This window comes from Eleutherodactylus coqui, chromosome 9 (assembly GCF_035609145.1).
Source record: "Eleutherodactylus coqui strain aEleCoq1 chromosome 9, aEleCoq1.hap1, whole genome shotgun sequence".
NCBI lineage: Eukaryota > Metazoa > Chordata > Amphibia > Anura > Eleutherodactylidae > Eleutherodactylus > Eleutherodactylus coqui.
The window spans coordinates 129730271-129743454 of NC_089845.1; the positions used below are offsets into that span (position 1 = coordinate 129730271).

Below are 13184 nucleotides of genomic sequence, written 5' to 3' on the forward strand. Positions count from 1 at the left end.
CCAAAAAACACCCAGATTATTTAAGCGTTGCATAATTTATCTCACATGGTGAATGCTGTTTAAACAAATGCCACAATTGCTGCTTTTTTTTCATTTGGTCATCCCGTCTTCCATTAAAAATTGAATTAAAAAATAATCAGAAAGTCATAACTACCCAAAAATGCTAGCAATCAAAAATACAGCTCACTCTGAAAAAACAAGCCTTCACACAGACCCATTGATGGATGATTGGGCTCTGAATATGACCGGAAACAGTCTTCTTTTTAATAAGTGTTTTAAATCTTTTTAAAGTTGTAAATCTATAAACCTAGTATCATAATAATAGCTCTAATAGAATGAAGTTAACATGTCAGTTTCACTGCACCTGAACCCCGGAAGCAACTCTTAAAAGAGAAATGGCGCACTTGTTTTTCTTTCCATTTCACCCCACTTAAAAATGTTTAGATTTGTCCAATACATTATATGGTACATTAAATGATAACATTAAAATACGACTCATCCCACCAAAAACAAGTTCTCATATGGATAGGTCAACTGAAATAGAAAAAAAAAAGTTATGGCTCTTGAAAGGCGAGGATGGAAAAAGCTAAAAATGAAGACAAAAAATGGCTACCGGTTAAAGGGTTAATAGGTTCTGATTTCTGCATGCCTATAAAGTACATTAGGGATGATGATAAAGAGTCTGGAAGGTGATCTGGGTGGGGACCAACAAACAGTGAAACGTACTAACAATCCCCTTAGGGTCTTAATTCTCCATCTCGTCCCTTGTTGTTACAAGTCTTGTCCTGAGAGATCACACTACATTCCTTAAGGCTTTAGACAAAAAAAGATATTTCTAGCAAGATGTTTCTGGTCTAAAGGGAAGGGGCTGTATCATCAACACGTCAATACTTTTTCAACCTGTTCCACTACTCTTGGTATACACCCAAGCCCCCTTCCTAGAGCTCTATCCATTTGTACGCCACAGTATCCACTAACAACCGTGGATGGAAGATGACGGCCTTCAAGGGAATATGGACAAGACGATTCTGGACCTCCATGGCTGGAGAATTCCTGGCAGTTTTCCTTTTTCTGGTTGTAAGTTTAGGATCAACCGCAGGAATGAACATACCTGGTCCTTCGGATACTCACATTGCCTGCTGCTTTGTACTGAGCATTGCTATACTTGTTCATTGCTTTGGACATATATGTGAAGCCTTCTTGAACCCCGCTGTGGCAATGGCTATGATATGTACCAGAAAAATATCAGTGGCCTAAGGACTATTTTATATTATTATCCAATGCATAGCCGCTATCGCTGGTGCTGGAGTGGTCACTGTCATTACACCACAAGAGAAATGGCCGGTTGGAATCACCAAGGTAAGTAGAATTAATCTAGAGTTCACTGAAGACGTTTTGTAATTAAATCTATCTATCACTAGCACTTTTTTAATTGCTGCGATATCGCTGCATTTTTTTCAGTGGGACTTTCTAATGTTAAAATCGCATCTCACAAAAATCACAAATTTTTGCTTTTGCGATTTTTGTGCGATACGATTTTAACATTAGAAAGTCCCATTTAAAAAAAACGCTAGTGGGTAAAAGCCCTCATAGTTAAAAGTTATATAGCTTCTCAAAAGACCATCAAGCTCAATCTTTTGTGATCCATTATACATCATTATTTGCTAGATTCATTCTAACCCTTAATACCATTAAAGGGGTTGTCTCGCGGCAGCAAGTGGGGTTATACACTTCTGTATGGCCATATTAATGTACTTTGTAATATACATCGTGCATTAAATATTGGACATACAGAAGTTATACACTTACCTCCTCCGGTGCTGGCGTCCCCGTCTCCATGGCGCCGACTAAAGCTGCCCTCTCCTTCCATTAGACGCGCTTGCGCTGTACGGTCTTCTGCTCTGTTGAATGGGGCCGCTCCGGCGTGCTCGCGCCGAAGAGCTGGTCTGCGCATGCCCTTAATTATTCACTATCTAGCCCCCTTTTGAATGCTGACCTAATATCTGATTACTACTATTATTAATGTCGGACATTACATAAATTGACTAATTGTAAAGAATCTTTTCCTCCATTGATGTCTGAATTGCCCTTGCCCCACACCCCTATAGAATGTCCTTTGTTCTTTGTATAGTCTGCACATATATTTAGGTAGTTAATTAATTTTAAAGAGTAACTGCACTTTTAAAAAACTTTTGACATGTCAAAAGTTTTGATCAGTTGGGGTCCAGGTACTGAGACACCGGCTGATCGCTGATATAAAGGAAACTGCTGCACTCCTGGCAGCTAAAGACAGACACACAGACTTATACAGATATCTACAGTGTTTCCACGAAAATAAGACCTACCTCGATAATAAGCGCCAACAGAGCATCGTCTGCTGGTAACGGGGTTTGTAAACTCCGCCTCCAACAAGCAATTGCTCTGATTGGTTCTCGAGTGCTGCAGCTTAGCTAATCAGAGCCGGTGCTCGATTGATCACAGCATCACATTGAATGGCTGTGATTGATTCATTGAGCGCCGGCTCTGATTGGCTGAGCCACGGCGCTCAGAGCAAACGTTTGCTGGATGCCGGGTTTTTAAACCCCGTTACCACCAGCAAGCGATGCTCTGTCGGCTCTCAGGACTGCATAGAAACCTGCCGGAGAGCAGCGGGAGGGACCCGGACACCGCCTGCTAGGTGAGTATAAGACACCACGTGAAAATAAGATGCTGTGCCTCTTTTGGTTGCAAAAATTAATATGACAGGGTCTTATTTTCGGGGAGACATGGTATGTGTCCGTCTTCAGCAGCCAGGAGGAGCTGACAAGCAAAGATAACAACCAAAGGGGCACAGCGCTCGGGTGCACACTGAAATACCATGGTTTCAGCAATCAGCGATGGTATCAGTCCCAAACCCCCACTGCTCAAAAATTTTCACATGTTGCTCTAACCTCAAAAGTTTTTTTAAAGTGCCATTACTCTTTAAAGTTAAATAATACATGACTCTGACACATAATCTGTCTGTTCCATGTACCGTATATACATATTTAGCCTAATTAAACAGGTTGTGTGATATAAATAAGGATATGTATGTTTCTCAGAAGAATGCCCACCGCACTCATAGAAATCAGTGGGTCATCTTCTAACCATTGTGTCTATGGCCCATGAGGTTGCTGTAAAGCACATCTCTAAATGCTGTCAACTGCAGCTCTGGCAAGATGGCCGCTCACACAGTCATGTACAGGCAATAGAATAAAAAGAAAATCTTAAATCAGAAATTAAAAAAACTAATTAGGAAAATGTTTCAATCTTAATTTTGGAAAAAAAATATAGATGATCCCTTTTAATTACATTGTCATTACTATGTAGCACCAGTAATGAATAAGCACAAAAAGAGGACAAAAACTGGGAAGGAGCACTAAATAGTGCATACCTGCCGGAGTAGAACTAATTTAGGGGCACAACTGCTTGGAGCTCCTGCAGTCATCTGTTGGTGGTGAATTAGCTGGGGCTGTGCCATTATTTTCAATGGATGCTTGCAGAAGTTAACTTGGAGCCGCCTTCTCATTTTGTCATATTGACTACAGTTGGACATATTGAAGTCATGTGTGTAAACTATTGGTGTTTGGGTGCAGAGGGTTAGTGATGGACAATATATTTTTCCATATGGCTACTCTCATCTAAAGATAGGTATGTTTAAGTTCTTCACAAAGTTAAAAACTAATCTACATAGGGGTCCTATAAAGCAGTGTTCCCCAACTCCAGTCCTCAGGGACCACCAACAGGTCATGTTTTCAGGATTTCCTCAGTGTTGCACAGGTGATGTAATTATTGTCGGGGCCTCAGACATTGCCACAGGTGTTCTTACCATAGGATATCCTGAAAACATGACCTGTTGGTGGTCCCTGAGGACTGGAGTTGGGGACCCCTGCTATAAAGGGTGTAGTCAAAAAGACTGATTCAGTGCTCTATCTCAATACTGGTTTCCCATATTGAAATAACAATAGTGTACTCGAATAGGAAGGCATGAATAGACTATACGATGGTATGGCGAACGGCTGCTTGTGGGTGCTGGAATATGGATTTCAATTTTGTGTAGTGGCCTCTGTAAGAGAAAGAGAGTAAAGCCAAATTGCAAAGTTGAAGAGTGGCATGTGAGAAGCAGAAATCCGCTTTCCAAACCCCTTAGTCCCATTGGACAGCAGCTATGACTGAAGGAAAGAAACAACTGACCTATGCAAAAGTTAACTCGAAATGGCCTTCTTCTGCTATGATAGGGGCAAATGATCCAGGAAATCATCCACAGTTATCTGTAGGAGAATCAGGTACCGATCTACATTGGGCCACCTTTAAGTACACCTTTGCATAGACTTACTACCAAGACTTACAATTGTGTTCTCTTATGAGAGATTTTATTCAAGGGGTTGAATAATCCTGAGAGTGCAACAGTCACTAAAAGTGGCATTGTGTGATGGTCTTAGGAGAAACCACTTGTTATACCTGTTGTGTTCAGCTGTTTAAATTGTTCTCGATTGATTGTTTGCTTTGCAAACAGCTAAAAGTTTGTAAATTTGACAAACCTAATTTGCAATGGAGGTTGAATAATTTTGATTGCAACTGTAAGCGCCAATGCGTTTTTTTTTGTTTTTTTTTAACTTGTTTCCAATTACAGGAACATGAGACTATTTCACACGGACAGGCCGTTCTGGTGGAAACCATTATCACTTTCCAACTGGTCTTCACAATATTTGCTTCATGTGATAAGAAGAGAAGTGATATTAAAGTGCCTATTCCGCTCATCATTGGCCTATCTGTTACCATTGGACATCTCTTTGCAGTAAGTGTGCACTTTGTTATTTAGTCCTTCTTAAGGGCCATGTACAAGGGATGATAAACACGCAAAATTCGTTCAAATGAATGAATTTGCGCGTTAATCGTCTCATCTAATTACACCATTCCCTGGTCGCTCACTTTCAACCAGCCTGAAAATCATTGTTGGTTCGCTGACTTCTCACTGAAAATATGAAGCGTTGAGCGAGAAGCCAACAGTGATCTGACCATCTAAACGCTCTGCGTGAGCGCTAACAACCTAGCGGTGCAGTCGTTTAGATGACTGTCGTCCCATCTAAATGGGAGATTAGTGGATTATAGTGGATATAATGAAATGATGGAAGAGTAGCATTTATTAAGTTTAATGGAGAACACACACCAATCAACCTTAAAGGGACACAGACTGACATTTTAATATCTAATGTGGATTATCACAATAAGTCATTCCGTAATAGGCTCACTGTACCCGGTCTAGCTACTTTCTTCATTTTCTATGCCATGTGACTCTGCGCCTAAAAAATATCTCCACTTCCTCTGACATCTTGTCCGTATTAGCTACTTCCTCCCCTGTCCATAGTCTTCAACTTCCTGTGAGCAGTGCATGATGGGAGTACAGAAGTGGAAGAACTGCACTGTATTGCTTGAGAACCTTTCTTAGTGAGAGGAAGGTTGGTCTAGTAAGTTCCAGGACATGCGAGTTGTTGGTGGAGCTATTACGCTGGCTGGGAGATAAGCACTATGCATGCTGAAAGTTGTAAGCAACAGTCTGTTGTGTTTACTGCTGAAGTTATGCATGTAAATACGGCGGCAGATGAGCGGCTGCATGGGATAAGGAAGAGGGTCCAGAGCGGCAGATAAAAGATACACATTGCTGCTACTTACCTACACCTCCTAGATTTTAGCATTTTCAGAATTTCCATTTTGTTACCAGAAAACCTCTTTAACACTAAACCGCTTGGCTAATATTATATAGCTTCTCCTCGTTCCACAAAGCAGCTGTGACCCATCAAGGCATGGGCTCCACAAGACCTCTGAAGGGGTCATGTGGTATCTGGCACCAAAACATAGCTTAGTAGAAGAGCCTTTAAGTCTTGTAAATTCTATTTTCCGGCATATCCTACAGATGCTTAGTCAGATTGAGATCTGGAAATCTGGAAGCCAAATCATCAGCTTGAAGTCTCCATCAAACCATGCCTGACCAATTTCCGCAGTGTGGCTGGGTCCATTATTCTGCTGAAAGAGGTCATTTACCATTAGGGAATATGACTGCCATGAAGGTGTGCACTTGGTCTGTACAATGTTTAGGTAGGTGATGCATATCAAAGTAACACTCACATGAATAACAGGACCTAAGAACCCAGAAGAAGATTTGGTTCTGCAGAACTGTGGATGCTAGACAAGTCACGTCTTACTAAAATTACCAGTTCTAGTTATCTGACCATAATTCTCATAAATGGGTGGTTCAACCCAACCCTGGAGTATAGGCGGTAGATGTAGTCTAAGCTGTTGTTATATAAGCCGTCTTGCGTGATTTCTGACACTTTTCATACCTGTAGTCCAACATGTAACCAGTTAAAGGGGTTGTCCCGCGCCGAAACGGGTTTTTTTTTTTTTCAACCCCCCCCCCCCGGTCGGCGCGAGACAACCCCGATGCAGGGAGGTAAAGAAAGCTTACCGGAGCGCTTACCTTAATCCCCGCGCTCCGGTGACTTCAATACTTACCGCTGAAGATGGCCGCCGGGATCCTCTGTCTCCGTGGACCGCAGCTCTTCTGTGCGGTCCATTGCCGATTCCAGCCTCCTGATTGGCTGGAATCGGCACGTGACGGGGCGGAGCTACACGGAGCCTGCATTCTGCACGAGCGGCTCCATAGAAGACTGCAGAAGACCCGGACTGCGCAAGCGCGGCTAATTTGGCCATCGGAGGGCGAAAATTAGTCGGCACCATGGAGACGAGGACGCCAGCAACGGAGCAGGTAAGTATAAAACTTTTTATAACTTCTGTATGGCTCATAATTAATGCACAATGTATATTACAAAGTGCATTATTATGGCCATACAGAAGTGTATAGACCCACTTGCTGCCGCGGGACAACCCCTTTAATCAAGCATGCAGCACAGGAATGTGACTTTTCCCATGACATGACTAATACAGAGATGTCAACATGTGAGAGTCCATCATGGGGTGATAATGGAGTAGCAGATCATGCCAAAATAGGAATGACCTGTCCTCTTATATAAAAGAGAGTGGCTAAGTATATTCAGATCCGCTATATTAATATAAAATCTCCGATCAGACCCCTACATTTATTTCAGATGCCAGACCTCTTAAATATATTCAGACTTCATATATTAATATCAGACTCCAGAGGAGACCCCCTAAATATATTTAGAACTCAGACTAAACTGTAAATTTTTTCAGTCCCCGGATCAGACTATATACTCACTCTCCTTGCTTCCGCCTCTTGTTTAGCTCTAGGCACTCAGAGGGTGTTGGTGTTGTCCAGGATCAGGATGTTGTGTGCTCATCGATACATTGCATTCTCATGCTGGACAGTAACAACATCCAGCGCAGCGGTTCAAAAAGTGAGGAGGGTGAGTATAGAGGCCACTATTTATTGGATTAAAGGGGTTCCCCAGCTCCTAAACCTTGATGACCGATCAATAGCTGATCAACAGGGTTACACCATCCGGGACCCCAGCCGATCAGCTATTCACTGGGCTGCTGTCACCATATACGGAAAAGAGACAGGACAGCTCTATATTGTGCAGTGGCCTGGAAAGGTACTACAGGCACAGCTCCCATGGGAGGTGTGCCTGCAATACCACGCTGGGCCACTGCAGAATGCATGGAGCTGTCTGCTTCCTGCTCCATAAGTGGTGACAGCCGTCTGGGGAATAGCTGATTATTCAAGGTCCTAGGAGGCAGACTCCAGCTATTGATGATCTATCCTGTGGATAGGGCACTTATTTTTAATATCTGGAGAACCCCTTAAAACCAAAGATAATGGTAACTACACTAATTAATACCATCAACACACTTGCAGGCCCCAACCAGAATGGTGCACAATTGTGCAAGCCTTAGAATGGTCACCAAATTGGGATTGAGACTACATAGTGTTCACAATGGGGCCTTATCAGGACCTGTAACAGTAATCATTATATACTATTGCATGATAAACTTTAGCAATTCCATAATAAACTTCAGTAGCTATAGCACTTACATGACTACACTAGGTTAATATTTTCATCCACTTGAACAGTGTTGAGCGAACCGAACCAGTAAAATGGTTTTAGCTCGAACTTTGCTAAAAAGTTCAATTCTGCATGACCCTGAACCAAGCTTTTAGAAAAGTTCTACCAAAAACAGGGTTCTACTGGTTCGGTTTGCTCAACGCTAATCCTGAACATTGGTGTATAACACTGTCTAAGGCTTCTTTCACATGAGCGCATTTCGGATGGCATTTTCATGGTCGGCCGATATGCTCTGTGATCTGATGCAATGGATTTAAATGCATCAAATCACATGGGCGTATTGGTGAGACGTAAAAACGCCCGGCCAAGCCAATATTGCACCGGGCGTTTTCATGTCGGAGCCAAAACATAGTTCTGGAACTATGTTTTGGCCGGAATATGTCCAGTAGCTGCACAGGCTCCTATGGGAGCCCATGGCAGCAGCCATAGGTGGTAGGGAGTTTAGCAGCTTGGCTGCTAAACTACCTCCTTCTGCTCTCCCCCCCCCCCCCCCCAGGAGAGGGGAGGCGGAGCTAAGTGCCCACCCTCTCCCCGCCTCTTGTGCATAGCCATCAATGGGAGGAGGCGGGCGGACCTGCACTTGGCTCCGCCTTCATCCCGCCCCCTCCCATTGCACAGAACAAAAGGGGAGGAAGACCGGTAAGCCTGCAATGAGGAGGGAGGGGAAATAGGAGATGGCCTGGTGAGGTCGGCGCATTTGCGCCTGCCTCACCAGGCCATATGAACGGGCGCACAAACGTTTGATTTGTGCGACCGTTCACCCAATCTTTCACTTACAAGGTAGCGTATATCGGCCGGCTGTAGAACAGCCGGCCGATATGTGCTCATGTGAAAAAAGCCTAAGAGCCATAAAAGCCTTGTATAACTTTCCCAGAGCTTTTATGGCTCTTAGGACAGTGTTGTACATCAGGGGTTTTGGCGAACTTCCGGTTTGGTTCAAACTAATTTAGACTGAACCAAACGTATTGCAAAAGTTTATTCATTACTACTCTAGAAAAATACAGACCTTGAAAGATTGTATTGTGTCATGATGTTTGCATGTAATTGGCATTCTATTCACATTCACTGTCCTCCTACTATTGTGTTCATCAGATTCAGTACACTGGAGCCAGCATGAACCCAGCCAGATCACTTGGAACCAATGTTGTGTTTGGCAAATGGGAAAATCACTGGGTAAGTTGCAGCATGGTGACCATTTAAAGATGTTCTGCACCTAATTATTAACCCCCTAAAAGTCAAAAATTGTCCAGAAAATGTCATTATTTTTGTAGGCATGTATCTCTTGTGAATATACCTGGAGCATAATTCAGGTCCAATTAGTGCCTATTAACCCCCAAAGGATGTTGCTGATTTTGACCTCAAAAACATTTTGCATTTGGTTGGATATATCTTTTATTTTTATTAATTTAGGAGCAGGAAGCACTTTCAGGGAAAAGGTCTACAGCAGTCAGTGTAGTTAATGAAGAAAAGAGTTTTTCTTTTCCTTTATTCAGTCATCATTATATGTACTTTTTTGATTCGATGAGTAACCTTCTTACATTTGATTTCATTGGAAAAGAATAGTGTGTGTGTGTTGGGGGGGGTATGTGTGTGGGGTGGTTTATCATAGTCGGCAACCTTAATTTTTCAGTTTCCTGGGCAAAGTGTATAAAAATCACAGACAGCCATAATTTTTATGGAAACATTGGAAAACCATGCTGACTGTTACAGATTTATAAGTCATACTTGTGTCTATAGGTCTGATTCTGATATGAACTCATTACCAACATTTACTGTGAACTCCATAATTATGATAATTACAGTTTTTAGAAACTTGCTCAAGTACCAGCAGTCTTAAACAAAAATCATGGACATGTCTACAATTTTACAATGGAAAAAAGTGTCCCTTTTTAGGGACTGTCCAGGAATTTTTGAACAGCTGGTAACCCTGATTTTTATCTTTCTGGGGGCACAAAAGAAGCACTTAGAAGGCCCTTATTACTTTGCGAGGGTGCATAATGGGGCCATTATTACTTTGTGGGGGAACATAGATGGCACTTTTACTCCATGAGGATGCAACCAATATAATAAAGGGGAATTATAGCTTTGTGGGGGCACCAAGAAGGCACTATTAATTTGTAGGGAGCATTGTTACTTTGTGAGGGACACAGGACACTATTAACTTGGAGGACACAAGGGGCACTTAGACATTAATAACTTGTAGGAGGCACAAAGGGGATGCTACTAACTTGTGGCAGCAAAAAGGAAGCACCTGCTAAATATTATCTTGTGAGTTTACAAATAGGGACTGAAATTATGTGGAGGCAACAAAGGAGACAATATGACTGTGGGGTACTAAGGGGGCATTATTACCTAGTAGCAGGCACAAAGGGGGATTATTACTGCATGGTGGCACAAAGAAGGGCACTATAACTGTGTGGCACTATAGACGCATTGTTATTTTGTGGTGGGCATGGTGGGGAAATTATTACTTTGAGGCACAGATGAAGGCAGGGTGTATGGGGCACTGAGGAGAGGAAGTAACAACAAGATGATGAGTTAGTGTGCAGGGACAAGTTGTGGCTGGAAGCAGTCCTCAAGGCAATCCAGGGCCAGATATGAAAATGGAAGGTGGAGACATCACCTGTGATCATTAGAGGTAACTGCCCTGTAATCACTATAAGGCCGCATCCGCATGGCAGAGCCAGATTCCGCATGCAGAGTCCTGCAGCAGAATACAACCCTGGCAGCAGTGACTTCCGTGCATACCTGCTTTTGCTTTTTTCAATCTGTACTGCAGCTGGTCCTCGTGGCTCGCTGTTGGACATGTGCAGTACAGAATTATTTTTTTTTAACTCTTGCTTTTCCCACAGAATCCACGATTTTTCCGTAATGTCAATTGTGGAAGGGCCGTGGATCGGACAGCTTCCATTGACTTCAATGGAAGCCCTCCGCACGGAATCTGTGCAAAAAATGGAGCATGCTGCGATTTCTTTTTCATCTGCAAGCGGGAACTGCAATTGCTTTCCGCTTGTGTGTATAAAGAATCACTGTTCCATTGCATGCTATAGGCGGTATTTGCTGCGGAACACTGAGGCGGACGCCCGCTCCGGATTCCGCAATGCAAATCTGCCCAGGTGTATGAGGCTTTACCGTGAGGAACTAGTATCTATTATTTAGTGACTGATTTATTTAAAGGTATACTAAAGCTGAGCTGAGCTGCTGTATTTGAGCCTACAATATTACATACGTTACCTTATTCGGTCTTCAATATGTGTGTGTGTGTGTGTGTAATATATGATCTGTATACAGATTGTCATCCCATAAATATGTATTTTTGGTATTGGTGAAAGGGAACATGTGTTTTAAGAATAGGACTCTGATCTTTGAAGAATCTAGCAATGTCTCAAGCTGCTAGTGCTACAATGATGGTTCATTTTGGAGACCCAGTAATGCACCACCCCTGACCTGAAGAGGAGTGGTGCGGAGGGCTTATGCAGAACTTTTGCACCAGGGCCCATGAGCCTTTAGCCACATCCCTGATCAGTCGAAGTGTTAAAAGGCCTTTTTGGGATTACAACATAGATGGACTGTCCTTAGCATCTATCCTTAGACAGACCTTTAAGACCCCTGTGTTCAACATATTGGGGCTGTTGCACTTCTTTATGAGTTGCATCCACTTTGTTCACCTAGGTACAGTAGTTTATCCGTATAGATAATTGTCCTTGGTAATGTAACTCAGCTCCTCTGAAGTCAATGGGATGAGCTGTAGTACAAGGCAAACCGGGCCATGTTGATAAACAAATGTCAGTCTGTATTTTTTATATGCTTTTAATAGGTGATAACTGAACTATACATGAACCTTGAAATGAACTTGACCTGTTTTTAATGAGCACTTGAATTTCTCAACAGATCTACTGGGTTGGTCCAATGATGGGCGGCATTCTTGCCAGCTTTATCTATGAATACTTGTTCTGTCCAGATCTTGAACGGAAGCTACAACTGCAGGCTAGTTTCAGAAGAAGCCCAAATGAAGATGAATCTGTGCAGATTACAGCAAGACCAGGAGGAGAATACAACAAACTGGAGTCAACAGCATAATGTGATGAGATTTGTGTCTGGTATACTAGTGTGTACGTACAGTATTATGGAAGGAGAGGGAGCAGAAGAAAAGTTATTTATGAGTGACTCCTAAACTATTTTTTTGTAAGAGTTATAGATTTTATCTCCTTAGCAAATTAGCCCATTTACGCCTTATTGACAGAGCCAAATTTTGGAAATCTTTAACATAGAATAACTCTATGAGGTTTTGCATATCCAAGTAATTCTGACATTGTTTTTTCAACACATATTGTACTTCTTCATTTAGGTGGTAAAAATAGACCAATAGAATTTGTGCATATTTATTAAAAGCGCTAAAGTTGGGAACATTTTGAAAAAAAGTGTCATTTTTTTCACATTTTCAACTGCATTATGTCAAATATGTACAAACATTTTGTATACATTTTTGACGAGATATATATTTCCATTTCTTTACTTTATTCTGGAAGCACATTCAAAAAACTTTTCAGTTTTTTTTATCCATTTAGGAGACATATAAATGTAACATTAATTTAAATTAATTTAAATTTTCAGGAACACTTTGTTTTCCTATGCCAAACCAAGATTGCAAAGGCTCATGGGTGTCAGAATGATAGATACCCCCACAAATGACCCCATTAAAAAAAAAATATAACCCTTAATGTATTCACTGAGGGGTTTCATTAGTATTTTGACCCCCAATTTTTTTTTAAGGAGTTAATGCAATTTAGAAAAGAAAAAATAAAATGTCATATTTTTGCACATCATTTTATAGACAGGTTTTCTTTCTATAGTGCGCATGAAAATGAGGATTTGCACCCCAAAATGGATAACTCTGTTTGTCTTGTGTTCAGAAACATACCCACTGTGACCCTTTTATATCCGTATGCACTAATGGAGTAGCCGGTGGCTTTCAGAAGAGAAATTTTGCTTGAAGGTGTTTTATGCCCCATACCATACTTGTAGACCCCTTAAGCTGCCAAAACGATAGAGAAACCCCGCAAATGACCCCATTTTGAATACTAGACTAATTTGAACTCATTCACACGTGTACTGTGTATT

The 13184-nt window shown here is 41.8% G+C and overlaps 1 pseudogene; it reads left to right on the forward strand.

Moving 5' to 3' along the window:
* The first annotated feature begins 967 nt into the window (after positions 1-967).
* Positions 968-12867, forward strand: LOC136578429 (aquaporin-4-like; annotated as a pseudogene).
* Positions 12868-13184: the final 317 nt, after the last annotated feature.